The 27217-nt window shown below is 39.8% G+C and overlaps 1 long non-coding RNA gene across 1 annotated transcript; it reads left to right on the top strand.

The window, feature by feature from the left end:
* LOC126086699 (uncharacterized) lies at positions 1-27161 on the top strand. Its single transcript, XR_007519575.1, has 3 exons — positions 1-43; positions 1253-1355; positions 27091-27161. It is a non-coding gene; the product is annotated as an uncharacterized LOC126086699 (long non-coding RNA).
* Positions 27162-27217: the final 56 nt, after the last annotated feature.

Consider the following 27217-nt stretch of genomic DNA (forward strand, 5'->3'; position numbering starts at 1 on the left):
GTTTAACTGTGAATGTCTCGATTTGTCTTTACTCTTTTGCCAGGTATGTAATTCTAGTATGACAGTTTTTTTTTCTTTCTTTCAGCATGTTAAAGATGATCCAATAAGTCTGCGTTCTGTAGTTTCTGATGAGAAATACTTGGTAATTCAAATTATTGTTCTCCTGTATTTAATAAATAGTTTTTCACATTGTTTCAAAATTTTTTACTTCATAGTTTCTGATGAGTATTCAGTTATCAAAATTATTGCTTCTCGTATGGACTATGTAGCTGTTGCGTTTATCGTTGTGTTTTGTTTTGTTTTTCCGGCAGCTTAAAAAACATTCTTTTTGTCTTTGGTTTTTAATAGTTTGACTATGACGGCTTTCTTTGTATTTGTTCTCTTTGCAGTTTGTTGAGATTCTTAAATATGTAAAATTTATGTCCTGTGCCACATGTGGAAATTCGTGGTCATTATTTCTTCAACTATTTTTTTTATATGCCCAGATAGGCTGGTCTTGTGAGCTAGTTTGATTATTGGCGCCTTTGAAGCTCTCATGTACTGTCACCAGGTGGTTAGAACTATTAATAGGTATGTGAGCCCAGGAGTCCATTTACTTTTCTTATATGGATTCAGCTTAGGTATCTAGGTAGTCAGTCACCAAGAGTGTGATGCAGGCTCTCACCTACAGTCCTAGATGGGCAGGGATGATTGGAGTAGGCTCAGGTGTCTGACTGCTGTAGAGGGTCATGTGCTGAGCAAGGCCGGTGGCTGATGGCTGCCCCTGAATGTCTGGGAGAAAAGTGTGTCCCTGTTCCTCAGAGCATGTAGGTAGGTATGTTTTGCAGCTGGTCTATGGGCACCCAGTGTTGTTGGCTGTGAGGACTGGGAGGCACCACTTACTCTTGGACTCCTGTCACAGGTGGCTAGGTGGCATGGGTGGAACCAGCAGTTCTCAGGTCCCTGATGTGGATAGGTGAGGACCCTGCTTAAGGGGCAGAGTGGTGTCAAATTTCATGAATCTGCCACTCGACCTTATAGCTGATACAGTTGACACTAGGCTTCAGGTATATACCCTGTTTTACTGTGCTACCGAAGGCCTACACTGTTGAAATGGGCCCACACTGGTCTATGCAGGGGTGAAAGGCATTCAAAGTCTGTGGACCCCTTATGTCTGTGCCTAGGCAAAGGGGCTGTGCCTGCCCTTGGTTCCCAGTTTAGGGGAGCTGGCAGATTATTTTTTCTTGTTTGTTAATTTCTTCTCTCTCCAAAGCCAGGAGAATGGCTCAGCTTGTGAGATGGGTTCTACTTCCAGCCCAGGGGACTCAGCAATCACTGAAGCCAGCCTGGACCTGGTGCAGAGAGGGGAAGGGCAGGTAAGTGGGAGAGAGGTTCTTTCTGAAACGGGTGTTTTTTGATCCTTGCAGTAAGCTAGATGCATGTACTTATCTTTTGCTGATTGAGCGTTGCTTTTCACTGGTTCTAGAGGGTTCTCGGTCTCTTCCAATGTGCAAAAAAAGAAAGAAGGCATCCAAATGCCACTGCTTGCCTCACAGCTAATGCCAGCCTGCAAGGTGCCGGCTCCTGCTGGGTCAGGTCTGGTAATTCCTCGCTGTTTCTGAACCATCTCTCCCATGCCCTGCTCCTCAGTCCAATTCCTCAATTTTGCCTTTGATGTTCAGGGCTCCTAGATTGTCGTATATAATCAATTCACTTGTTTTTTTCAGGTCTTTGTTGTAAGAGGGACCACAGGAATCATCTGAGTACTCTGCTGTCTTGGCCCCACCTCTCAGATACACCTCAACTATTTTTTTTTATGCCCCATTCTCTCTCTTCTCATTTTCTGGGACTCCAATTACACATATGTTAAACTTTTTGATATTTTTCCACAGATCCCTGAGGCTCACTCATCCTCTCTCCCTCCTTTCCTTCCTTCTTCTATCCCTTCCCCCTTCCCTTCCTTCCTTCCTTTTTTCCCTCCTCACTTTTCCCTTTCCTTCCTTCCTTCTTTTTTTTTTCCTTAGCTTCTTCCTCCTTCTCTCCCTCCCTTCTTTCCTTCCTTTTTCCTATCTTTACTCTTTCTTTAGTTCAGGCTGGATAATTCCTGTTGATCTATCTTCAAGTTCATTGACTACTGTATTTTTATGCAAATAACATGTGCCTTCTACGTTTGTTCACAAACCCTGCTCTTCCCTTGTGAAGTGTTTTCATAAATACCGCTATACCAATTTTTTTTTTTAATGTGTTGCTGTAAAAAAATTATCATAGCATGTCTACAAAAATACCTTTTGAGAGGAGAACATGGTTGGCAACAAATGTAGAAGGTGTGTGTTATTTGTATAAAAATGTGGTATATTCTCTGCCATCACAATTTTGCCATTAAAATCATCTTTTTTTTTTTTCTTTTAGTTTTATACATGTGTTTTTTAATTCTAAGATTTGCTTTTGGTCCTATTTCATATTTTCAATTTCTTTGTTAAGATATCCCGTATTTTCATTACAGCCTTATTTTCTTTAATACCATTAAGCATATTTAGAATTGCTGTTTTAAAGTGCTTGCTACTAATTTCAACATCTGTATAATCTCAGAGTTTATCTCTGTTGAATGTATCTCCTCTTGAGAATGTCTTACATTTTCCTGGTCTTCTAATGTCTAGCAATATTAGATTATGTCCCGAGAATTGGGAATATTACTTTGATGAAGCTGTGGATATATAATATTCCTCTGAAGAATGCAACATCTTTGTTTTAACTGTCAATTAACTTGGTTAGACTCAAACAGTAATCTTTGTCTCACCTACAGTGAGCAGCTCAAATATAAACTCACTTTATCTTTTAACTGGATTGTTTTGAATTTGCCCCATGCATCAGCCAGAAACTTGCAGAGTTTGTACACAGAACCTAGGCTCCCCTTCTCTGCTTCTCTGCTTTCTCTGATTCCCTTTCCTTACCTCCTGGTTATTGTGGTTACGCTGGGCTCTGTTGTCTTGTTCCTCAGGCCAGAAAGACAGGGTGTTTCTATTGGAGCGTTAGCCATCCGTGCCATGCCAAGACGCAGCTGCCTTCTGGCAAAATCTACAAAAATGTAGAATTCAGCTCATGCTTTTCCCTTTTTTTTCCCCCCTTATTCAAGGCTCCAATTCCCTCTAAAAAGTTTCTGCCTTTGATCTCTATTCAGAGACTTCTGGAAGTTGTTTTGTGTATTTTTTCCACATATGCTGATCTGTCAGGAGTTTACCATGCCAGAAACGGAAACACCTTAGCTGAAAATGAGCCGTTGTGGCACAGTGGTTAAGACTTATGGCTGTTAACCAGAAGGCCAGCAGTTTTAATCCACCAGTGGCTCCTTGGAAACCTTATGGGGCAGTTCTACTCTGTCCTATAGGGTCACTATAAGTCAGAAGCCATTCAATGGCCACAGGTTTTTTTTTTTTTTTTTTTGGCTAACCGAAGATTATGTTGCTAGAAGTTGTATAGTTTCTACTAGAAGTCACTGTGAGAAAAACTTGTTAACTTGCCTTTTGGAGTTGTCGGTGTAAATGCAATGTGGAAGATAGATTTAATGGGAAGAAACAGAGTTAGGAAAACAACTTAGGAGGGTTTTACCACAGTTATAACATGAAAAAATAAGGGCTTGCGATTGATTAGGAAGGCAATGATTTGAAAGATATTTAAGGCATAAAATTGACAAAGCTTGACGCGCTAAGATTTGTTGAAAGAAGGGGCTAATATGAGAGTGGGTCTCAGGGCTTTTTTTGTTTGTTTGTTTAGTGGCTACATAGATTGGAAGGAAATGAAAAGAAGTAGTTCCCCCTTCCCTGCATGAGAAGGAAATGGGTGAGGAGTCCAGTTTTGGAAATCTGAAGTTTGAGAAGCTTGTAGACAACCAAAATGGACATGTTTAGTTTATGCAATCTGATATGTGAGTTTGAACCTTTAGCAAAAAAGTCATGATTCTAGAGCCATCAGCACATACGTGGAAGTTGAAGCTCAGGGAGTTAATGGGATATTTTTCTGTGGACAGTGGTAGTGACTTGTGAAGAAAGAAGTGAAGTTAGCCAGTGGAAATCTTCATTCAGTTGAGTGGAGTGCAGCCTGGACAGGTTGGGAAGGAGCTTGAAAGCATGGAGACCATACAATTAACCTACTTTAGTAATCCAGGCATGACAGCATCCAAGGTGATACGCCTCAAACTAAAGAGGGTAGAGGGTTGGATAGTTAGAAGTGAGATTTTCTGGAAAGTTAAGCTAACAGAACATGTTAAATACTTGTACATCCTCATAATTTATATTACTCTACATCCATGGATGGGAAAAAAAAATGAGTTCTCCCATAAGTATCTCACCTACAGCCAGTCCCCATACTACAGCATTTCTGATCTGGGGATAGATTTGGTCCCATGACATGTTGATCCAGACAAAGGCCAGATAAAAATGACTAACTTATGGTGGGGGCGTGGATTTCAAAGCAAAGACCCAGGCAAACACAATAAACCTCCTGTGATCACATCCAATCCTGGAAAGTCTTAAGTTATTCACTCTTTTTTATCACTTGCAAGCTTTTTTGTCTGACATCCCAGTGGGCTATTTCTTTCTTCTGAATCCCTCTTTAGAGCCTCGATTTTTATCACTTGCAATATTTAAAATAATCCCTTAGACTTTGGACCTGTCAGGTATTTATAGACAAATGGCAGATGTGCCATGCCAAGGCCGGGGATCTGAAATGCTTTAGGATCCTTAATGCTTTGATTATTCATGTCAGAACAAGTCTAGCTTTTCCTGAAGTCCTTCCTCCCCAACTTCCTTTTACGTTCTCTGAAGCTCCCAAACAGAGCTATGGAGGCAAGAATAATTCTCATCACAAGGCAAGAGAAAAAACAATTTCCTTATCAGGGACAGAGCTATTTTTATTCACAAGCAGCTCCAAATAATGCATTCAGGTTTTGCTGATGAGCTCTTGATGCAGTGAGCTGAGGTTGTCTCTGTAATGTAAGAAAATTCGGGTGAAGTCATGCCTTAAAAATACGGGCATGGGCTATATTATCTGCCGGTTGGTTTCTTATAAGACTCAGATTTATTTTATGCTAGGTATGCACGGATCTGTATATATACATGTATCTCTATGAGTGTATTATGAAATATGTATATAGTATATACCACACATTCAAGCCCTCTTCTAAATTCTTCGCAAATATTTACTCATTTAACCTGTAATGACCCTATGAGATTGGTACTTTATATTCCCATTTTGCATGTGAGCATACCAAGGCACCAACTTTTGAGAGACCCGAGAACATAGTAGTTAAGAGCAAGATCCAGTACAGTCTGAAGCACAATAAAATAGGTAACTTGCCTAAGGTTATGTAGCTTGTAAGAAACAAAGAAGGATTTTGAGCCAGGCTTAACCAGTGAGCTATACTGCTCCTCTATTCTGGACGTCTGTTTCTTACATGTAAAATGGAACAATCCAGAAACTGAATTTCAAGGTTTATTACAGGGTCAGTCTTTTGAAAACATCTTTATGGAATCTTACACAATCCCTTGTTTTGCCTAATAAATAGGTGTTTTTTAGTTCAATTTTTTTTTTTTAAGTTAATAGTATTCTGTTCACACATTTGTTGTTGGTAGCTGACTCATGGGATCAGACCACTGCAATCCTTAGGATTTTCGTTGGCTGATTTTCAGAAGTAGATCTCCAGGCCTTTCTTCCTAGACTGCCTTAGCCTGGAAGCTCCACCGAAACCTCTTCATCATCACAACAGCATGCCAGCTTCCACTGATGGACAAGTGGTAGCTGCACTTGAAGTGTGTTGGCCGAAAATCCAACCCTGGTCTCTTGCATGGAAAGTGAGACTTCGATCACTGGTGATTATTAAAACATACTGACATAATATAAACTCCAGTTGTATACGGAATATAATACAGAAACCTTGCCTTACGTTTTAATGGTTCCATTAACATTCCCTGTGCCTAGGGAAGTCTTCTCTTCCATTGAACATGATTGCCAATGGTGATTTCCTGAGTGTTTTTCTTCCCTGATGAGTAGGATGGTGGGGCAGATTAAAGACGGCCACAGAGTCTTTGACACTCATCCCACCAAGAAATGGGTCTATGTTCCTTACTCTCGAATCTGGTGGGCTCTGTAACTGCTTTGATCAATAGAATATGACAGTAGTGATGTTGAATCGGTTTCTAGGAGCGGGCTTTAACAGTGTAGCAGCTTCCACCTAGTACTTCTTGACCCATTTACTCAGAGAACCCAGGCAACAAGGAGAGAAAACATAGCCCCAGCCCACTAAGTCCCCCAGTAAATGTAATGTGAGAGAGACAAACTTTTCCCACTGAGCCCTGCTGACATGCCATACTTATAGGCAAAATAAAGTACTGTTGCATTAAGATGCTAGTTTCGGGAGTAACTTTTGATGCAGCAATAGATAGGCCAAGAGTCAGTTTCAACTGCTGCATTACTTTTAAGCTCATCAGCTTTAAACACTGTAGGGGACAATCCAGGTTTTGTGAGGCTGGAAGTTTATACATTTTGGAGGGGTGGGGGGTGGGGGGAAGGTCATCTTTAAAAAGAAAATTAAAAATTATGAAAACGAAATGATACATTGAAATAAATATTTATTTAGAACGAGAAAAGAAATCATACACACACAAATTCTGAAAACTTGGAAATCCGAGTTCTCTTCTTCTGAGACCAGTTTAGGCAATTTGTTAGATACCCTTAAGATACAGGATATCCGCTTCTAAGATGGATTTGTTCATTCTTGTGGCAATCCACACACAAATGCATATTTACCTGTGCATTATATGTAAATAAATATATGTCCATTAGAATCTTGAACAACATAATAACTTTTCAGGCACCAAGGGCTACATTACTCCTGTTATCTCTAGAGTTCTTTAAGAACAGTCTCCACCACAGATTTATCATCGCATTCCCTAAATTCCTTAGTGTAGTGGCTTGCACATAACAAATTCTCAGTAAATAATTCAGAACTAAATTTCATGGTAAAAATAAAAAATCATAACGTTACTTCTTTACCTCAATCTGAACCCCTCCTCAGTTGTGAGTTCTTTTCCCCTGTGTCCTGTATGTGGAAAACCTTGTTGTCATTGTAGAGATGACTATGGCTCTTGTGTTGCTACAGAACATGGTGTGTTTTGCCTCTCCTTCCTAACATCATGGAACCTGTAGCATGTGCAATTTTATAAGGAGTTCCCTCTGCTTGCCACAAAGAATTCTTTGTTCCTCAGTGTCCTTAATCCATGGAAAAATGTGACCACGGGTGCAAAAAAAGCACTTAACAAATGATTGCTAGATGAGTAAATGCCCTAACATACTGACAAATAAATGAGCAAAAGATTAAATGACTCTCTGGTTCAGCCAAGGAAAAGGCTACATATAAATGGGAAAAGATAGAAGGGATTCAAGAAGTGTGGTGTGTATTCTCTGATTAACATAATCCAATAGATTAAGAAGTACAGGAGAAATATGAAATGACACAAAGACTCAAGTGCAAATGACTTGCCTTTGGTATGATATGGGCCTAAGAACTTTGCATTGTGTGGTGCTCTGGGTTGCCACAGCTCAAACATTTTTTCCTTCTTTTGGTTAGAAGCCGAGCTTTTTACAACTGTGCCACCAGGGCTCCAGATCAACGGAGCATAAGACAAAACATTTATTTTCTCCTCTTTTATCTGGCTGCCTCACTGTGGCTAAAGGAGTATAAAGGGAAAGTAAATTGACTTTTATATTATCCAAATTTTCTGGCCGTGAAAAGATCTCCTCAATAGTAGCTTATTCATTTATTCATTCCAATTATGATCTACTATGTTGCCAGCACTGTTTTAGGCACTGGGGATATAGAATTGGAGGAAAGGGATGGAGAAGAAGGGAAACATCTCTGCCCTCAAGAAGTTTATATTCCTGTGTATAACACAGACAATAAATAACATAGGATAGGTTACATGGTAATGAGCACTATGTAGAAAAGCAAGAGACAGGTAGATGGAAGTATTTGGGGATGGTTAAAAGTTTAAATAGAGAGGTCAGGGAAGGCTTCACTGAAATGATTTTATTTGGGTCAAGACCTAAAGAATATGAGAAGAGACAGAGTGATTATAGGTAAAAGGGAAAGAGGTCCAAGGACTGAACGCTGGGGTATTCCAAAATAGAAAGCTTGGGGAGATGAGGAGGAACTAGCAGAGACCTATGACAACTGTCCAGTGGAATAGGAGAAACCCAAGAGAATGAAGTATCCTGAAAATCCAGTGAAAATAATGCTTTAAGGAGAAGAGAGAAACTGATTTTACCAAAAGCTCCTGAGGCTGAAAAAAAATAAATAACTGACTGTTGTACAACGTAGAGGCATTAAGAACATTCACAAGAGTGTTTGATGGTGTTTTTTTTTAAAAGGCAAAGCCTGTTTGGAGAACGTTCAAGACACAAACACTTTGTAAATGAGCAGTGGTTTGAGGGAGGAAAAAGATCTAGAGAGGTGTTTTGTTTTGTTTTGTTAACAGCAGAAGCAGTAATAAAGAGCTGATGTGAAGGGTTAGAAAGAAACAGAAAACTTGATGCTGAGTAGACAGAAGACCCTAAGTAGGCAAAAGGTAAGAGACCTAGTAAATGCAGGGAGGCAGGGTTAGCAAAGAACAAAAATTGTTTCTTTCCCAATAGAAGCTTGCATATAAAGGCTTGTTGTTGGTAGGTGCCATCGGGTCAATTTCAACTCATAGAGACCTCATGTGACAGAGTAGAACTGCCCCAGAGGATTTCCTAGGCTGTAAATATAATGGGAACAGGTCAACAGGTCTTTCTCCTGTGGAGCTTCTGGGTGGGTTCAAACCACAAACCTTTCAGTTAGCAGTAAAGTGCTTAACCATTGTGCTACCAGCCTCACAGATATATTGTGGGGCTATTTGGCCAGCAGTGTCTGAAATTTATTTCAACAGATTATACTTGTTGGTAGAAATGATCTAAAAAGTTCTGGATGGCTAAAGTAGTCTTGAAGAAGAAGGCAGGCTCAATGGAGAAGAGCAAGACAAAGAACTGAGAAGGCAGGTATCACAAGGACCATCTATGGAAATATTGAAATTACTAAGAATTGCACAGCAAGCTACAGCTAAAAATCTTCCAGGAAGGAGGAGGTGGGCTCTGGGAGTCAGTGAATGACTAAGACAAGGAGCAGTCAGGGTGATGTGGTCTGACAGTATGAAAGTGAAAGCTGGTTGGAAAGCAGCAGGTGGAGCAAAGAGGACCCTTAACTACCTTCGGCCCCAGACATACAAGTGATGTGAGAGAGAAAATATGCACCCCCTTGCAGTGATGCAGCAAAAACAGTGTCCTCTGGGTTGGAACAGTAGGCTGCAAAGCAACATTCAGTGAGAAGGGTGAGAGTTTTGGTGATCTTACTAGGAGAAACTCAGGAGTTTAAGGGTGGTGGGAGGAAGATGGCATTATAAATTATAGCAGGTGACATACATGTCCATGTGATTAGATGAGTATTTCAGCTTCAAGTGGCATTACCTGTAAACCAAACCAGAGCCATTGAGTTGATTCTGACTCACAGCGACCCTATAGAATGGAGTAGAACTGCTTCCATAGGGTTTCCAAGGAGCTGCTGTAAATTCGAACTGCCGACCTTTGTGTTTAGCAGCCGTAGCTCTTAACCACTGTGCCACCATGGCTCCATTAGAAACTATTATATTTCATGACAGATGACTCAGGCAAGGGACGTGACTACACATACTGGCTCTTACCATTCACTATATGGAAAACCAGATGTAATCCTATCTCACCCGTAGATGTGGAGACTTCAGTGGAACAAAACGAAGTGACTTACTCAAATTCCACCAGTGTGTTAATATTCTTCGTGGTTAAAACTCAGGACCAGAATAAAACCCAGTGCTTTTAACAGCCAGCCTGTGTCCTTTGCAGACATTTGCATATGATCTATACAAAGAGATTTGGTCAGGATCTTCATTTAGCACTTAAAATAGAACACAATGAGACAAGCCGAATGGGAAGCATAGCTGCATGGGAGTCAGCCTTTGGCAAAGATGAAGTAGCAGTTCTAGAACAGAAGCTTACTTCCAGCGGCTTCTTTCTAATTTTTTTTTTCTTTCTTTCTTTCAATTAGATTGCACCTATTGAGTATGAAATAGCTTGATATTAGGAGCCAAAAAGCTGAGTTCGAGCTTTTACTCTGCCACTTACTGAGAGGCCTGAACAAGCCATTTTTAATTTTCTACAATATTGAGTTTTTCATCTGTAAAACTGTGGCTATATTAATATGACTAGGGAAGTTACAGATGAATACCTAATGTTTATTGAGATCTTTCTATGTGCCAAGCAATTCGCTAAGTACTTTACTTTTGTAAATCTTATAAATCCAAAACCAAACCCGTTACCGTTGAGTTGACTCCAACTCATAGCAACCCTATAGGACAGGGCAGAACTGCCCCATAGGATTTCCAAGGAGCAGCTGGTAGATTTGAACTGCCAACCTTTTGGTTAGTAGCCGAGCTCTTAACCACTGTGCCACCAGGGCTCCATAATTCTTTTAACAACCTTAAGATGCAGTTTCTATCCCCATATTACAGACAAGGAAACTGAATGACAGCCAGTGAAGGAACTTGCCCATGATCATATAGTCAGATACAGCTGGACTCTGAGCCCAGAAATTCTGAGCCTAAAACCCACACTCTTAACTACTATGCCATACTGCTTCAAACCACGTAAAAGTGTTCCGTGAATTACAAATAAATATAAACATTAAAATATTAATAACGTTATTGTTGGTGTTCTCTCAGGTGCACTTTGGTTTTGGTCCAGTGAAATATCCACAATTATTTCAACTGGTTGGAAAATAGTAAAGCAAAATAGAAATACCTCGTGGTCACTGAACTTAGTTAATATTAAAGACAAAATAAATGGCTTTAATACGTTACTACCAGAATATTTACAAATTTACTGGTAGTTTGAGTAAATACAAAGTTTTTTTTTTTTTTGTTCCCTTGGAGTGTTATGTGAAGTGACTAAAATCTAGAAAGTTTATTTAAAACATGGAAAGACTGAAATAGCTGGGTGAGTGTATATGAAGACCAAGAACTGGAGAGCTGCCACTATCATACAAGGAACCGCAATGCCAGAGCGATGCTATATATAAATGAAAGTAGTATAATTGACTTGATTTTATATTGAATTTCAAGAGTTCTATTTTGAACACCTACAAGAGACCTTTTTTATTTTATAAAGCTGTTCTATTTTACTTGAAAGATCATAAATATGGCATTTTCTGAGTAACTATAAATTATGACCACCATAATTCTTGCTGTTGCTGCTATTAGTAATAACTAAAAAATCAAACCCATTGCTGTCGAGTCAGTTCCAACTCATAGCGACCCTATAGAGTAGAACTGGCCCATAGGGTTTCCAAGGCTGTAATCTTTACAGAAGCAGACTGCCGCATCTTTATCCCACAGAGCGGCTGGTGGTTTCAAACTACCAACCTTTCAGTTAAAGGAGAGGGTTTTAACCACTGCTCTACCTTTTTTTTTTTTCTACCAGGGCTCCTTGCTACCAGTACAGTATTTTACACAAATAACGCACACCTTCTACTATTTTTGCCAACCGCATCCACCCTAGGTATTTTCATAAGTGTGCTATGCTAATTTTTTTATAGCAACATGTTCATAAAACTGGCATAGAGGTACTTAATGAAAATACCTAGAGGAGGAAGGCTGCAGTTGGCAAACAAATGAAGAAGGCACGTTTTCTTTGCCTAAAAATAAAGAAATTGCTACCATTTCTTCTATAATTTCATATATCTCAAATCCTCAGACTATATTTTAAATGTTCTCATGCTTATCCTAACTTAACAGATGAGAAGAGCGAGAAGAAGAGAATAAAAGTGAACTTCCATTAGCTAATAAATATTTGCTTGCTGACTGACCAGATGCCTGGCTTGCCTGAATTTTTCTGACCGATTTTCCAGCCTGCCACTGCATTTCCTAGCCAAAAACTGGCCCACTGCTTCCTAAGAGGTGCCTTCTAGATCAGTAACACTGAACTCCACATCCATTAGTCTTCCCATGATCATTCACACAACTGTTCATTTGCTGCAATAGTTTCTCCCACCTATAATCACTCTGCATCCCTATTTCCATATGCCCGAAGCTTACCTACTCTTTAAAGCCCTGTTTCATTCCTGACGACCTGCTTATTCTCCTGTTTTTTTTTTTTTTTAATGCTCCCCAAATACCAGCTTCATGGACTTTCATTTTTAACTATTGAATAAATTATTCCTGCGTGAATTTTCCCTGCACCCCAAATTGATAATATGCTCGACGTCAGATTCTTTCTTTTTTTTCCTTATATTCCCATGGCCCCTGGCCCAATGCTGAAACATAATACTATCCTATGTATGGTTTTGCAGACTGATTAGGGGGCACTACGTGATTAATTTTCAGAGGGCTTGAGATCAGAAGTGCTGTTAGTGTTGCTAGAGATGTGATGGTTGGCTTCCTACAAAAGGTGTGATCTGAGGTGTCCCATGGGGTATGACATTATTCGGAACATCTGTTTGTCACAGATTCTTGAATGAACAGTAATCCTTTTCTGGACAATTACGTCTTCTTGGTGAATTTACCCCTTTATCATTACGAAATACCCTTCTTTGTCCCTGGTAATAAGGAGACCTGTTGGTACAGTGGTTAAGCACTCTGCTGCTAACCAAAAGGGTGGTTTGAACCCACCAGTCACTCTGTGGGAGAAAGATGTGGCAGCCTGCTTCTGTAAAGGTTACAGCCTTGAAAAATCTATGGGGTAGCTCTACTCTGTCCTATAGAGTCACTGTGAGTCAGAACCGCTATGAGTTGGTCCCTGGTAATACTCTTGTTTCAAAGTCTGTTTTGTCTAATATATATATAGCTGTCTTTTGATTAGTGTTTGCATGAAATACCTTTTCCATTTTTTTTTTTAAACTTGTTTATATCTTTATCTTTAAAATGTGTTTCTATTAGACATCATACAGTTAGGTCTCACTTTGTTGTTTGAAGCGTGTGCTTTTTTTTGTTTTGTTTTGTTTTTTAAGTCAAACTTGACAATCTCTGCTTTTTAATGTGCTATTTAGGCCATTTCCATGCAGTGTAATTATTGATGTAGTGGGATTTAAATCTACCATCATAATAATTATTTTTAATTTTCCCATCTGTTTCTTGTTCTTTATTCCCCCTTTTTTCTGCCTGTTTTTGAATTGGATATTTTCTACAATTATCATTTTTACTACTGGCTTATCAGTTAGATCTCATTTTTAATTTTTAAGTGACTGTCATATGGTTTCCAATATACACCTTTAACTTATTGCTGCATACTTTCAAATAATGTAATGCCACTTTGTGTGTAATGTAAGAATCTTACAGCAGTATATTTCTATTCATTCCTCCTGTTGTTTGTGTTATCGTATAAACTTTGTACAACCACCTGTCTGTCAGTTTATTGTACTGTGGTGGCTTGCCATCAGTATTTATGTCAATACCAGCAGGATCACCCTTGGTGGACAAATTTCAGCAAAGCTTCCAGACTAAGACAGACGATCAAGAAAGGCCTGGAGATCTACTTCCAAAAATTAGTCAATGAAAACCTTATGGATCACAATAGAATATTGTCTGGTAAAATGCTGGAAGATGAGTTCCTTTGGTTAGAAGTCATTGAAAATGCACAGTGGCCACAACAATGAACTCTAGCACATCAACAGTTGTGAAGATAGTGGAGGACAAGGAAATGTTTCATTCTGTTGTACATGGGGTCACCACGAGTCAGAGCCAACTTGATGGCAACTAACAACAACATAAACACCATAACACATTATTGTTATTTTTGTTTTAGACAGTATTTTTTTAACTTTATTTTAAAAGAGAAAATTGTCTTTTTATATTTACCTTCCCTTTTGTAGTTTCTGGCACTTTATTTCCTTCTGTAGATCTAAATTTCTTTCTATTACCAAAACTTTCTGCCAGAAGAACTTTCTTCTATTTTTCTTTCAATATAGTTCTGCTAGTAATGAATCTGCAAGCTTATTAGAGTCTGAAATTGTTTATATTGCCTTCATTTAAACAATATACTTGCATTAAGAATAAAAGTGTGTTTCATGTCTTTTTTTCCTTCAGTATTTTAAGGATGCCATGTTATTGTCTTTTAGCTTTCATAGTTTCTCACAAGAAGTGTGTTGTAAATCTTACCTTTGTTTCTCTATGTAATCTGTGGTTTTTTCCTCTGGCTGCCTTCAAGGTGTGTGTATATATATATATATTTATATCTGTGCGTGCGTGTTTATTTTCTTTTGATATTTATCATGCTTGGGTTTCCCTGAGCTTCTAGGATCTGCTGTTGGATGTTTTATTATTTTTGAAAATTTCTTGATCATTATCTTTTCAAATATTCCATCTGTTCTTTTCTCTTTCTCTTCTCTTTCTGGGTCTCCAAGTACATATATGTTATATCACTTGATATTGTTTCATAGATATTACCTGTTCTATTCTTTTTTTTTTTCACTTTTTTTTCCTTTCTTTTCATTTTGAATAACTACTATCAAATATCTTCAAGTTCACTCAGCTGTGGGAAGTTGAAGGAAATCTTCATATCTGTTATTATTTTTGTTTATAGTGTATTTACATTTCCTTTCTGAAATCCTCGTCTGTCCATGAATGTTGTCTATCTGTTCAACTAGGTCCTTTAATATGCTAGTCATAATTTTTTTTAAATCCACGTCTGATCGTTTCAAACCTGGGTTATCTCCAGAGTCCATTCTGTTGATTGCTTTATTTCTTGACAATTGGCTTTATTTTCTTACTTTTTCTGCATTTCATAATTTATTATTGAATGATGGGTGAAGACTGAGTTAAATAGCATTTGCACCTGGAAATTGTTACGCATCTTCATCTGTCCAGATGTTACTGTTAAGGGTTGAGTCAGTCTAGTCAGGAAAGAACTGGTTTGAGTGTTGTTCTTACTATTATTAGCCTTCAGTGCAACACAGGCCTCAAATTTCCCCAGTAACAGGTTGCTATTGCTTTGTTTTGAAGGTGGAGACTGGGGTGCTAGACTGATTTAATCAATGCTCATGTGTCACTTACAGCTTTCAGACATCCTGCATGCTTGTGCCTTGGAGGGGTTCTTGCTTCATGCTCTTGCCACTCCCCCAGCAATAGTCTGTTGTTACTTGTTTGCAAGGTCTAGGCTCATGGTAAGATCATGGGGACATCTCTGTTCTCCTGGGCCATTTCAGTCTTAGGTAGACCCTTTGTGCCTGGGCTTTGGGGCTGGGGCTTTCTCAGCATTCCTTCTCCTCCTCCCCATGGCAGTCAAACTGTCTCGTATTTGTGTTTGGCTTGGAGCAAGAGTTGCCTATCTCTCCTTCGGTGGTAGGAGATTTCTGCTTGTTATCAATATTAGATTCTGAATCCAAGAAGACTCCTTTCTTCTTTCATGGGGGCAAGGAGTTTTTCTCTTCTATCTTTCCCCAGCTGCAATGGTTCTATCCCTGTTTGCTGGAGGCAATAGACTTTTCTACTCTATCTCTTTACCCAGTGATTTAAGACATTTGCTTCATAAGAGAGAAAGATTCAGGAAAGTGGGTGATGTTTTGTGTGTTATCTTCCATAGCTGTGACCCCCTGCATGTCTGCACAACTCTGGTCTTCTATTCTGCCCTGGTCTTTATAGTGAACACCTAGCAGAGGCCATGGCGAAAAGTTTGTAAGTACAAATTCTTTTTGTGTCAGGGGCCCACAGCTGCTCTGAACTGACATGCTAGACCACACTTGGCCTCTAATAATTTGTTAAAATTTAGCAGTGTTCTCCTTACTCACCTGTATGGCAGCCACTTAGATCTCTTGTGCTCTGCTACAGGTGAGAGAATTTCTGTTTTCTGTCTCCTCTTGGAAAGGCTTGTCCTTGTTTGGATTTCAGGTTAGATGCTTGCCTTGAAACATCACCTCTCTGATGGGCTCAAGAAAAGTGGTTATTTATTGTGATCACATCAGCTACACTGTAGGAGTTTCATTCTTTGTAGCTTTTTTTTTTTTCATTCTAAGTGGAAACAGAGCCCCGCTCTTTTAGGGAATTAAATATAACACAAGACTCTGGGAAGAAAGGAAAGAAGAAAGAAGGGGGGAGGGACAGGAAAGGCAGAGAGGGAGGGAGGAAGGAAGGAAATTCTATACAGCACTTAATCTTTCATAAAGTACATCCACATATCCTACATTACTAACCAAGTTTTCCTGAGTCCTAACTACATCTGATACTTACTAGGCCAAGTCCTGCCTGTGTTAAGATTTCATATACATATATTCTCATATAATAGTTACGTTAAGCTTATGACATTCATGTTAGTATTATCTTCATTTTACAGATCTTGATTTAGAAAGTATAATTTGCTAAAGATTATCTAACTAGGCGTTTTGTCATCATCACTAAGTCCCTTGATTTTCTTATAAGCTGCCAAAAAATATCTGTGTCATAGGCACTTTTACTTTATTTTACAGATGAGAAGGTCTAGAAATAATAAGTGACTGCCATAGAACATAATGAAAATGCAGAAATGGTGGAAATAATCTGGAAAATAGGTATTTTGATTTTGAGTTTTGCTTGCTCTCCATTCCACAAAGATATTGGAAATGGTTTAAGGCAGAGTCCATGGAGTATCTTTAGATTCTCCACAGCACTTTGCACAATGCTGAACCCATAATGAAACGTAAATACATTTCTATTGAATGAAAGAAAAAGAAAAACGGAAGAGAGAAAGCAGAAAGAGGGAAATAAATAGAAATGGGGGGGGGATGGTGAAGATGAGGATGACAGGAGGAAGGAAAATCCACATTATGAAATATTTTTGGAAGAAAAATAAAATTTCCTTTCATGTGCTGGAGGACCATGTTGATGTGATTTTTACTTTGTGGAAGTCATGAAGTGCAGATGTTGCCTTCCGTGTAGCTGGTCTCACCACAATGACAAAGGCGCTGCCTCATCTATAAATAGATGGTCAGATTGATTTCACATCCTGCCCTGGTTCTCCTGACTGCTTGATGGCTGTGACAACACGATCAATGAGTGATTCCATCCACCCAGACTGCAGAGGCCTCGCCTGCACTCTCATCTGGAAGATGACAATCAGACTCATTAAATCCAGCACAAAGGAGCTTCAAAGACATATGTGCTATCAGAGAAATTGAGCCAGAGCCCATTACCATTGCATCAAAGGGAAATGTGATTTAATCAGCCATCCAGCCCTCACCTATTGTTAGTAAGACAATTTCCTTAGCCTGTTTGGATCAATATTAACTGGAATGTAAATGGCCAGAGCTGACGCCAGTCAAGGCTCAGGTATAAGAAAGCTATTCAAGCGGACACTTAAAGGTTTCCATTGTAAGTGTTGCTGTGAGGTACTTGAGAATCCTGGAACTGGGATCCAGAGAACTGATATTGGATCCAGCCACAGAAGCACATGCCCTTGGGAAAATCATTTAATCCCACTGAGGCTCAGTTTTGTTCTACTGTGACTAAGAGCATAGACCCTGCAGTAGGACAGCACTGGGTGAAACCCTAACTCTTCAGCTCTATGAGCTTGGGCACTTTCCTTAACTTTCCTGAACTGCTGACCTTTTAGTTAGCAGCTGAGCTCTTAAAAAAAAAAATCAGTTTTTTAGGTTATCGTGAGCACTAAATGAAGACAATGCCCTGGCACATGGTTTCCAGGTCAAATGACAATGACGAGAATGACGACAAGCTAGTCTCACAGTGCTGTGAATGTGAAATGGCACAGTTACGTGAAGTGAGCCTTAAAATACTAAGATGACAGCTCTCATTATTATTTTTGTGTTACTACTGTCGCAGTTATTACTATGATCACAGTTATGCTTATGAAGGGTGCTTAATCATTAATATATATTCACTCATTTAATTAGCATGTGTTATGGAGATATTATGCAACTTAGCTACCTACAAAACAAGAAAATAGTTTTGTCATTCTAACAAAGGTCAAGAATCATATAACTTTTAATCTATTAAGATTTCTTCTTCTTTTTTTTTTCTTGCATGTATCAGTTCCACACTGATCTGAGATGTTGTACTCCCACATAAGTATTCAGTTCATATATCATTTCTGATGCTGGTCTTCAAAGCTGGCATGTTTGGGGACAGGGAAGGCCAGGAACCAGGGGGCAGGACAACTTTAAAATAGTGGTATTAAGTATTCAACGTTCCAAGACTCTTCCATTTAGCTGTGTGGGATGTCTCCATTTACTTGATGATTTCTTTTGTGTTCTGCCATTGATTCCATATTGTGCTTGTTTTGTACTCTAGAACAGCTATATCCACTTTCACTGTAAACCCAGAACATTTAGATAATGTTGAGGAGAGAAGCTGAGCCCCATTTAGGGCAGAGGGACTTGTCTCCAACCCATCTCCAATGGCCTCAGCAACTTGCCTGATACGAGTATTGTAAAGTCTGAGGTCCAGAGTGGAGTGCACTGAGGTGGAAGAAGTCCAGATTATGAGAGACTCTATCCTGAATGGAAATGCAGAGCCAGAGCAGAGGATTAAGAAGACAGAAATATGATCTAATTTCTGTTTCAGATGGATGACTCTGACCACAGCATAAAGGATTGATTACGCACTTTTTCTTTACTACAGTGCTGAAAGATTTTCAGTACCTATGCCTGGTGGTGGAGTGGTTAAGCATTTGGCTGCTAATCCAAAAGGCTGGCAGTTCAAATTTACCAGTTGCTCCTTGGAGACCTTATGGGGCAGCTCTACTCTGTCCTATAGGGTCACTATGAGTCAGAGTTGACTCGATGGCAAGCTTTTGTTTTTCTTTTTAGATCTCAAAAAGTTACCCTGGGAATACAGGGCACATGAATTGCAGAATTCGGTTTGGGATTACTTAATGACCAGATCTGGCTGTGAGGAGATTTTCACTTGTGGCTGGATTGACTTGGGGGTACAGTAGGTAACTCTGGGGTGTGGACAAAGCCCAATACGGTACTCTAGAACTTATAGACAAATGGTCTTTTATTGGGAGTAAAGTTTTCATTCCTCAAAGGAGTCCAGTTTCCAGTGCCAGGACCCCTGGCAGGGGAACTGGTTTTAGGGGTAGGTGGCCAGAATCAGTTTTTTTCCCCCGTTTCAGATTTTGGGGGGACAGGGGCTGGAGGCACATGGTGGGGGATGACTGGAGGGAGACATGAAGTGATTAGAGTTGAAAAGCAGGGAGAGAGAATGCTGGGAAAAATTAAGGCAAATGATACCATATTTAGCAAAGCAGAGGAAATTATTTGTGCTTCGTATTTAGACTACATTAGGCCCTTCCCTTAACATTTATTAATCTCTTAACTTTCACAACATCATGTGAAAGAGTCATTACTATAATCGCCATCTCACAGATGATAAATGGAGTATTGGTGAGGTCAGGCGACTTGCTAAGGTCATAGAGCTGCTAAGTGGTGAGCTATTACAGTCTCATTCTGCCAGACTTCAAAGCCCAAAGTCCTTCCACTCCACTTTGAGTATCTGGGATGTCACACTGTCCATGTGAGCAGAAAAGATGATCCCTGAAATGCCCTTTCTTTCCATATCTCCCTACCCAAATCAAATCCTTCCTCTAAGCCAGCGTGTATCTTCTGGTCAGCCTCCCTGTAGCTTCAAGCTGTTCTCCTTCCCTCTCCTTTGCATCCCAGTCTTCCTGTTTGAGTGTACGTCACACAGTGTAGGTACCCCTACCTCTTACAATTTATGGCTGTCTGCCCCCTTAATTTCAAGGAAGAATCCAGTCTTATGTTCATTTTGTGTCTTTCTCATTACTAGTTGAATGTCCTGTTTACATTAATGGTCAATAAATGCTGCTATGAATATCAGAGGGTGTGGGGTAATTGATTCCAAAGGAACCACAATGTAGCCCTGTGTATTTCTATGGCCAAGGACACTGACTGGCTGGTTGGAAATGGCACCAAGCAGGTCCATCTGTGCACATACACCCTGGGACAGGCACTTGTTTCTCCCATTTGCACTGACTTCTCTACCATCAACAAGTAGTAGCATCTGCCTCAGGAGCTGATTCTGGCTTTGCTAGTCAGATCAGGGAGAATTGCCCTCCTTTATAATGTGGCCTCCAGAAAATGAGATGATGTGAAAGACACGTTAATCCCAGAAGCCAGCCTGTGGTCCACAGAACCAAGCCTCACTCTATTGGATTTGTAGTTTTATGTTATAATTTAACTAGATAATGTGTCTACGCACTGCACTGTATGGCTCTACTTCCTCATATTTTTTGAATTATAGTGCTTAGGATTGCTGGGATACAGTTGTCTGGGGAAAAGTGTCATTTATAATAAATAAAAACCACTCATGGTGACCCCATGTACGTCAGAGTAGAATTGTGTTCCAAAGGGTTTTCAAAGGCAGATTTTTTTTTTTTTTTTTTGGAAATAATTTCCAGGTCCTTCTTCTGAGGCACCTCTGGGTGGAATCAAACCACCAACCTTTCAGTTAGCACCACCCAGGGACTCCTTATAATAAATCAAACAAACAGAAAAACCAACCCATTGCCTTGAAGTTGATTCCAACTCACAGCGACCCTATAGGACAGAGTAGAACAGCCCCATAGTGTTTCCAAGGAGCAGCCGGTGAATTTGAACTGCTGACCTTTTAGTTAGCAGCTGAGCTCTTAACCACTACACCACCAGGGCTCCTATAATAAATAGAGACTGTCTCATTTAGCCCTTCCTTCATATTTACTGTTTGATACCACTTTTTAAATTCCGTTATATGAATATATGACAGGTTTTTTTTGTTTCGTTTTTTCTTTTAAACCATTCATCTGTTTGTAGACAAGTGGGTTTTTTCCATGTTTCAGTTATTATGAACATTGCTGCTTTAAACGCTCATGTGCAAGTTACTGTGTGGACAAATGGATTCATTTCTCTTGGGTAAAACCGAGAAGTAGAAATTTTCGGTCATATGATAAATATAAGTTTAACTTTATAAGAAACTGCCAGTTTCCCAAAGTGATTGTATCTTTTTAAATTCATACCAGGAATGTATGAGAGTTATAGCTGTCCCACATTTCTCCAACACTGGGTATTGCCAGTCCTTTTAATATTAGCCAATCTAGTTGACATAACATGTAAAAATAACCAAAAAGCAGCCTTCACCACCACTCACTTGCAGAAACACCAAAACCAAACCCACTGCCATCAAGTCGATTCTGACTCACAGCAACGTTATATGAGAGTAGGGCTGCTCCATAGGATTTCTAAGGCTGCAATTGTTACGGAAGCAGACTGCCATACCTTTCTTCTGCAGAGCAGCTGGTGCATTCGAACCACTGACCTTTCGGTTAGTACCCAGGCACTTAACCACTGTGCCACCGGGGCTCTTCTAGAAACCCACACATAAAATCACTACTGGTAAATTGGAATTTATGCTCTAAAGAGAAAACTGAAATATCAGTATTTTTTTTTCACTGAATTTTGCTTCCAAAAAGAGTGTAAGTTCTAGATTTCAAGTTTGACCCTGCTACTTACCAGCTTTGTAACCATGGGCAACTAAATTAGCCAGTCTGAGCCTCAGTTTACTTTTCCTAAGAAAGAGGCAATAATGCCTACATTATTGTTGAAATATTAAATTTGAAAATAGAAAAATAAAAGGACATGGATTAGGGATTTGACAAAATAATAATTACTACTTTCGCTGGAAAATAGGATTTAAAAAAATGTAACATTGTTCCCCTTGTCAGGTTGCCAAGAGGCTGTTGGGAGAGCTAGGTGTGCCAACAGGCCATTTAAACAATGGTCAGTATGAGTACCTACCCTATTGAAAATCCAGAGAAGGATCTACTACTACAGTTAAGTCAAAGCATCAGGGAGGGGGAAAATGTCCTGGGAAGTCTTTCTAGTGAAGGGGAGAACTGAGATAAGCTGTGGAAGGATGAACATCCTTGAGCTGTTATAGGCTAAGGCAGCAGACAGTTAAATCTTTTTAGAGTGGGTCTTCTGTCTAAGCAATGGAATGTAAGATGTGAAATTCAAATTCTTGTGGAATCCAGTTTCCTTTATTAGTGGTGCCTAATTTTTTTTTAATGGTAATAGTCTGTAATTAAGGCACAACTTGTTAGCTAAACCAACAATTACCATTTGTTTGATGTGCAAAAGGGGAGATAATGAATGAACTTATTCAGCAGTTTTTTTTTTTTTCCTTCTCTTCTAGTGGCCCTGGTGACACAATGGTTAAGTGCTTGGCTTCTGACCAAAAGGTTGGTGGTTCCAACCCACAGGCAGCTCTGCTGCAGAAAAATGCAGCAGTCTGCTTCTGTAAGAGACTACAGCGTTGGAAAACCTATGGGGCAGTTCTACCCTGTCCTATAGGGTCTCTATGAATTAGAATTGATTTGATGGCAAAGGGATTTTTTTTTTAAGTGGCTTTAGAAAGCATTGATTGAGTTTCAATACCTCTCTCTCTTTCTCCCTCCATCTGTTCCTCTTTTCTTCCTCACACCTTTCTCTTCACCCCAGACATGGGCAACACACACATACACACAAGCCCTTCAAAATTCCTTAGTTTATACAGAAGTGAGAAATTAGTTTGATGTCTTTTCAAGCATTTGGGAAAAATTGCCCTTCATTTTCATTTCTTTCACAGCTTTCATTACCACATTACCACTCCACCTTTACCCCAATCCCTGGTGTCGGTATAAAAAGTGAGTTTAAAACTGTGTGTGCTGGGGACAAGGGAGGCAGGAAGGCTGGGTGGGCAGAGATGGCAAAGCAAAGTAAGCATGACTTGATGTGATGGCACCTGAGAGACAGGATCGTGTCAATGGTTTTTAATTCCAGCTCTAATATGAGATGGATTTCCAGCTAGGGAAACCATTGCTGTGTCACGTAGGAAGAAACGGCACACACAAAAACATAAACAGACGAAGAGAGAGAGGGAGGCAGAGAGTCAGAAAGACATTGAGAGTGACACTGAGATTGAAACTAAGACTTGGGTTAGTGTCTTTGGAGACAAACACATCTGAGTTCAAGTCCTAGATTTGCCACTTACTATCTTCCTTGAGTTTTCAACCTCTGTAATACTAATTTTCCTTGTCTTTAAGATGAGAGCACTTATACTGGGAGGGCAATGTGAGTATCAAGTGAAATAATGTAAAAATTCATTGTATGAGTGCTGTCATAACATAGGTGCCTCATATGTAATAACCCCACTGCCGTAGAGTAGATTTTGACTCATAGCGACTCTATAGAACACAGTAGAACTGCCCCATAGAATTTCCAATGCTGTAATCTTTACAGAAGCAGACTGCCACATCTTTCTTCTGTGCAGAGGCTAGTGGGTTCAAACTGCCAACCTTTTGGTTAGAAGTCAAGCGCTTAACCACTGTGCCACCAGTGCTCCTTTACGTAATAATTTCTACTACTTATTATGTGTTTATTATGTCATCTGTCTCTTCCCACCCCATCCACCTCAGAGTCACATCCATAGGGCTAAGCAAAATGAAGCTCGTTATGACATGGAGTGAGAAAGGGGTTGATTCTCGTGGGATGGGACACTCCTTACTCAGAACGTGCAACCGTGAGGTCGCTCTCAGCCCTGATAACCTCAGGGAGCCTTCGTTCTTAGCTTTGTCTATTCGATTACCGTTCCTAGGCAAGGTGCAAAGACAGATACACACAGAAGACCTGAACTTCTCTTCAGCCTTAAATGATGGCCATTTTCTTCCAGATTACCTGAACAATTGAAAAGAGTGGTTTTCTGAGGCAGAAGCACATACATTTTAATAAAGGAATTCAGTGAGCTAGTAAAAACAGACAAGTTTGGGGAAACTTCCAAAGGGATTTCTTTAACATTAAACCCATTAATACCCTGGTACCCAAGGGTGACAGTGCATAGAGAAGACTGAACCGTGCAAGGTCAGTCATCAAACAGGATCAAATCACACTGCTACAGACTCCTGTTCCTCAGAGTTAGAACAGTAAGCTAAAAATATGACTTCTCCTAAAAATACGAATGGTGCACACACCATACACAGCCTGTGGCTGCAGATAAAATTCTACCATGGCGAACTTAAAGGTGGCGGGCAGGGTACTCCATGCCATTTAATATTGTGCAATTGCAGTTCATACCTTAGGATGGGTCATAAAGAAATCAGCCATTTGTGAATCCTTCGGATCCATAGTCTCTTCTTGGCCCTTCTCCCATATAAATCTTAAGGGCTGGTGAAAATAGTATGGGATACCAGGTTAACTCCTCTGGGTTCAGATCTCAAAACCGGCCAATGCTTAGTTATATAAACTGGCCTACGTACTCGCGGGACTCAACTTCCCCTTCTGTGCAATCAGGTTAGCAATGTGTACCTCTTACAATGTCAGGATTGAATAAGGAATGTCACCGATGAAGACCTTAGCAAAGTTCCTGGCACACAACAACCTAATGGCTGCTCGAAAATGGTCTGCTTTCATCCTCTACTCTTGACATCTTTGTAGTTTTTAAACATTAAGGGAGAAAGCAGGATGCTTTAAGTCAAAAGACTTGAGTTGAGATCTGGCTCTGAAATTGATTGACAAAATAATTATAGATGAGGCATCAAGCCTCTCTTTGTCTGTTTCATCATCTGTACAATGGAAATAAAGTTCATCGTACTTTTTTTCTTTTTGCTTTATGTTATTGTTGCACAAGTTTAAAAGAATTAGCTGTTGTTTTTGTTTGCCATTGAACCGATTCTGACTCATAGAGACCCTATAGAACAGAGTAGAACTGCCCCATAGGGTTTCCAAGGAGCATCTGGTGGATTTGAATTGCTGACCTTTTGGTCAGCAGCCTGAGCTCTTAACCACGTCACCACCAGGGCTCCAAAAGACATACCAAGAGAAAGCATTTTGTACTGTAAAGTGTTACAAGAAAGGTCAGTAAAGAAAGGGATTTTGGGTAGGAGAACTGTACACCTCAGAATAATCTCTACATTAATAGCATGAGATACAAATTCTTTCCCTGAAGGGTGAAAATTTCCATGACAGATATAGGTATGGTAACAGGCATGCATTTTTACAGAAGATATTTGCCTCCTAGATAATTCTAGCATGTCCTCCCTGGTGAGAACCGTCCCAGTACTTGAAGATGTGATATTGTTATGAGAACCAGTGAGATATAAATAATAGTGCTATCATCAATTTTAAGTCTTCTGCATACATTATTGGAGACCTGGTGGTACAGTGGTTAAGAGTTATGGCAAGCTACGCCTGCTAACCGAAATGTTGGTAGTTCAAATCCAGCAGTCACTCCCTGGAAACTCCATAGGGCAGTTCTACACTGTCCCATAGGGTCACTATGAGTCGCAATCGACTCGATGGGAATGAGTGAAGGTAAGGCATACATTATTTGGCATAAATCTCACAACTAAATTACAATGTATACATTATTATCCTTAAAGATACAAAAATTAAAAAAAAAATTATACAATTATGTTAAGAGAAGATGAGTTGAAGTTGTAGAAGCTTGAATTCAGTCACAAGCATTTCTTAAGGCCTCCATCCAAACCCCATGCTCTTTAGAATGTCTCACAATCCAGTAACCCACCTTGAAGGTCAAAAGGCTCAGGCAGAAGACTCCATCCTGCATCACTCCATGGGTGATAGCAGGTCAGTCATCAGTTTTCCGTATCTGGTTCCTAACCTGGTTAATGAGTATGTGGATGGATGAATGAATTATGCAGGACATTTCAATAACAATATTTAACTCCTAGCACTTGTCTAGAAGACCAAACCTTATCAGTTTAAAATTTGAGTTTTTCACAGTAGACAGTACAGATTTATTTTTTTGATCATAATATCATAGGTAAAATAGTAATAATAAAATACTACTACAGGGAACTTAATGAGATTGGAGCGTATCCTGATACTTGTGACTCCCATGTCTGAAAACTACCCTAGAGACCCATCGGTAGCATTCTATGGGACGTACACGAAGGGCTCATCCTAGTATCCCCCCGTTCCCCGCTGGCAATAACTCTCACCAGCCCTGCCATATCATAATGCGCTTTCTGGATCCCACAGAAATGAGATTTTGGTAATTGTCTGAATGGCTTGAAGGTCTTGAAAATAATTATATAAATTGTGAAAAAATAACTTAAAATTATATTAATTAACATTTTAAATATAATACTTCATTGTCAATAGAAAACTTAATTCAAAGGTAAACTATAAGCATCATCTCATGGAGAGACCTATAAATCCACACCTTAGATAGCTGGTCACCAAGGAAGGTCATCAATAATGCCTCCCTACTCCAGACACACATCTCCCTCTTTCTATCAAAATGGAGTCAGTTTCCCCTCCTCTTGAATCTGATATGGCTTGTAACTTGTTCTAATCAATATAAGGTGGTGTGCCACTTTTGGGCCTAGCCCTCAAGAGGCATGGAAGCTTTTTGGTTCACTTTCGGAAACCCAGTTGCCCTGCAAAGAAAGCCCAGGCTCTCCTTCAGGAGTGAGAAGCTACCACATGGGGAGACAGGCCACGTGGAGGAGAACTGAGACATTCTAGTTGTTATGGATTGGATTGGAACCCCGCAAAATATGTATTAGAGCTCTAAACCCTATACCTGTGGATATAATCCTGTTTGAGAATAGAGTTTTCTTTGTTATGTTAATGAGGAAACATTAGTGCTGGATATGTCCCAAACCTAATCTATTTTGAGTTATGAAAAGAGCAGATAGACACAGAAGTAAGCACAAAAGGGATGCTGGGGGCCTAGATAGATGCTGTGTAAGGATCTCGCAGGGACAGAGGAACCCCTGGGCTACAGGAGCTGAAAGAGGTAAGGATCTTCCTTCAGAGCCTACAAAGAGAGGGAGAAAGAGAGACAGAGGCTTCCCCTAGAGCCAATACTCTGAATTAGGGCTTCTAGCCTCCTAAACTGTGAGAAAATAAATTTCTGTTCTTTGAAGCCATGGACCTGTGGTACTTCTGTTACATCAGCGCAAGCAAGTTAAGACTCTAGCCAACAGTTAGAACCAAGGCCTAAAAATGTAAGAGGAGCTTTCTTGACTTTCTAGACCAGCCCAGCCATCAACTGAATGCAAAGCCACTTGAATGACTCTAGCTGATACCAAGTGCAACAGAGGAACCACCTCCTCGATCTTCAGCACCGTGAGAAGTAATAAATCATTGCTGTTTTAAGTC

Source organism: Elephas maximus, chromosome 12 (genome assembly GCF_024166365.1).
Source record: "Elephas maximus indicus isolate mEleMax1 chromosome 12, mEleMax1 primary haplotype, whole genome shotgun sequence".
NCBI classification, from domain to species: Eukaryota; Metazoa; Chordata; class Mammalia; order Proboscidea; family Elephantidae; genus Elephas; species Elephas maximus.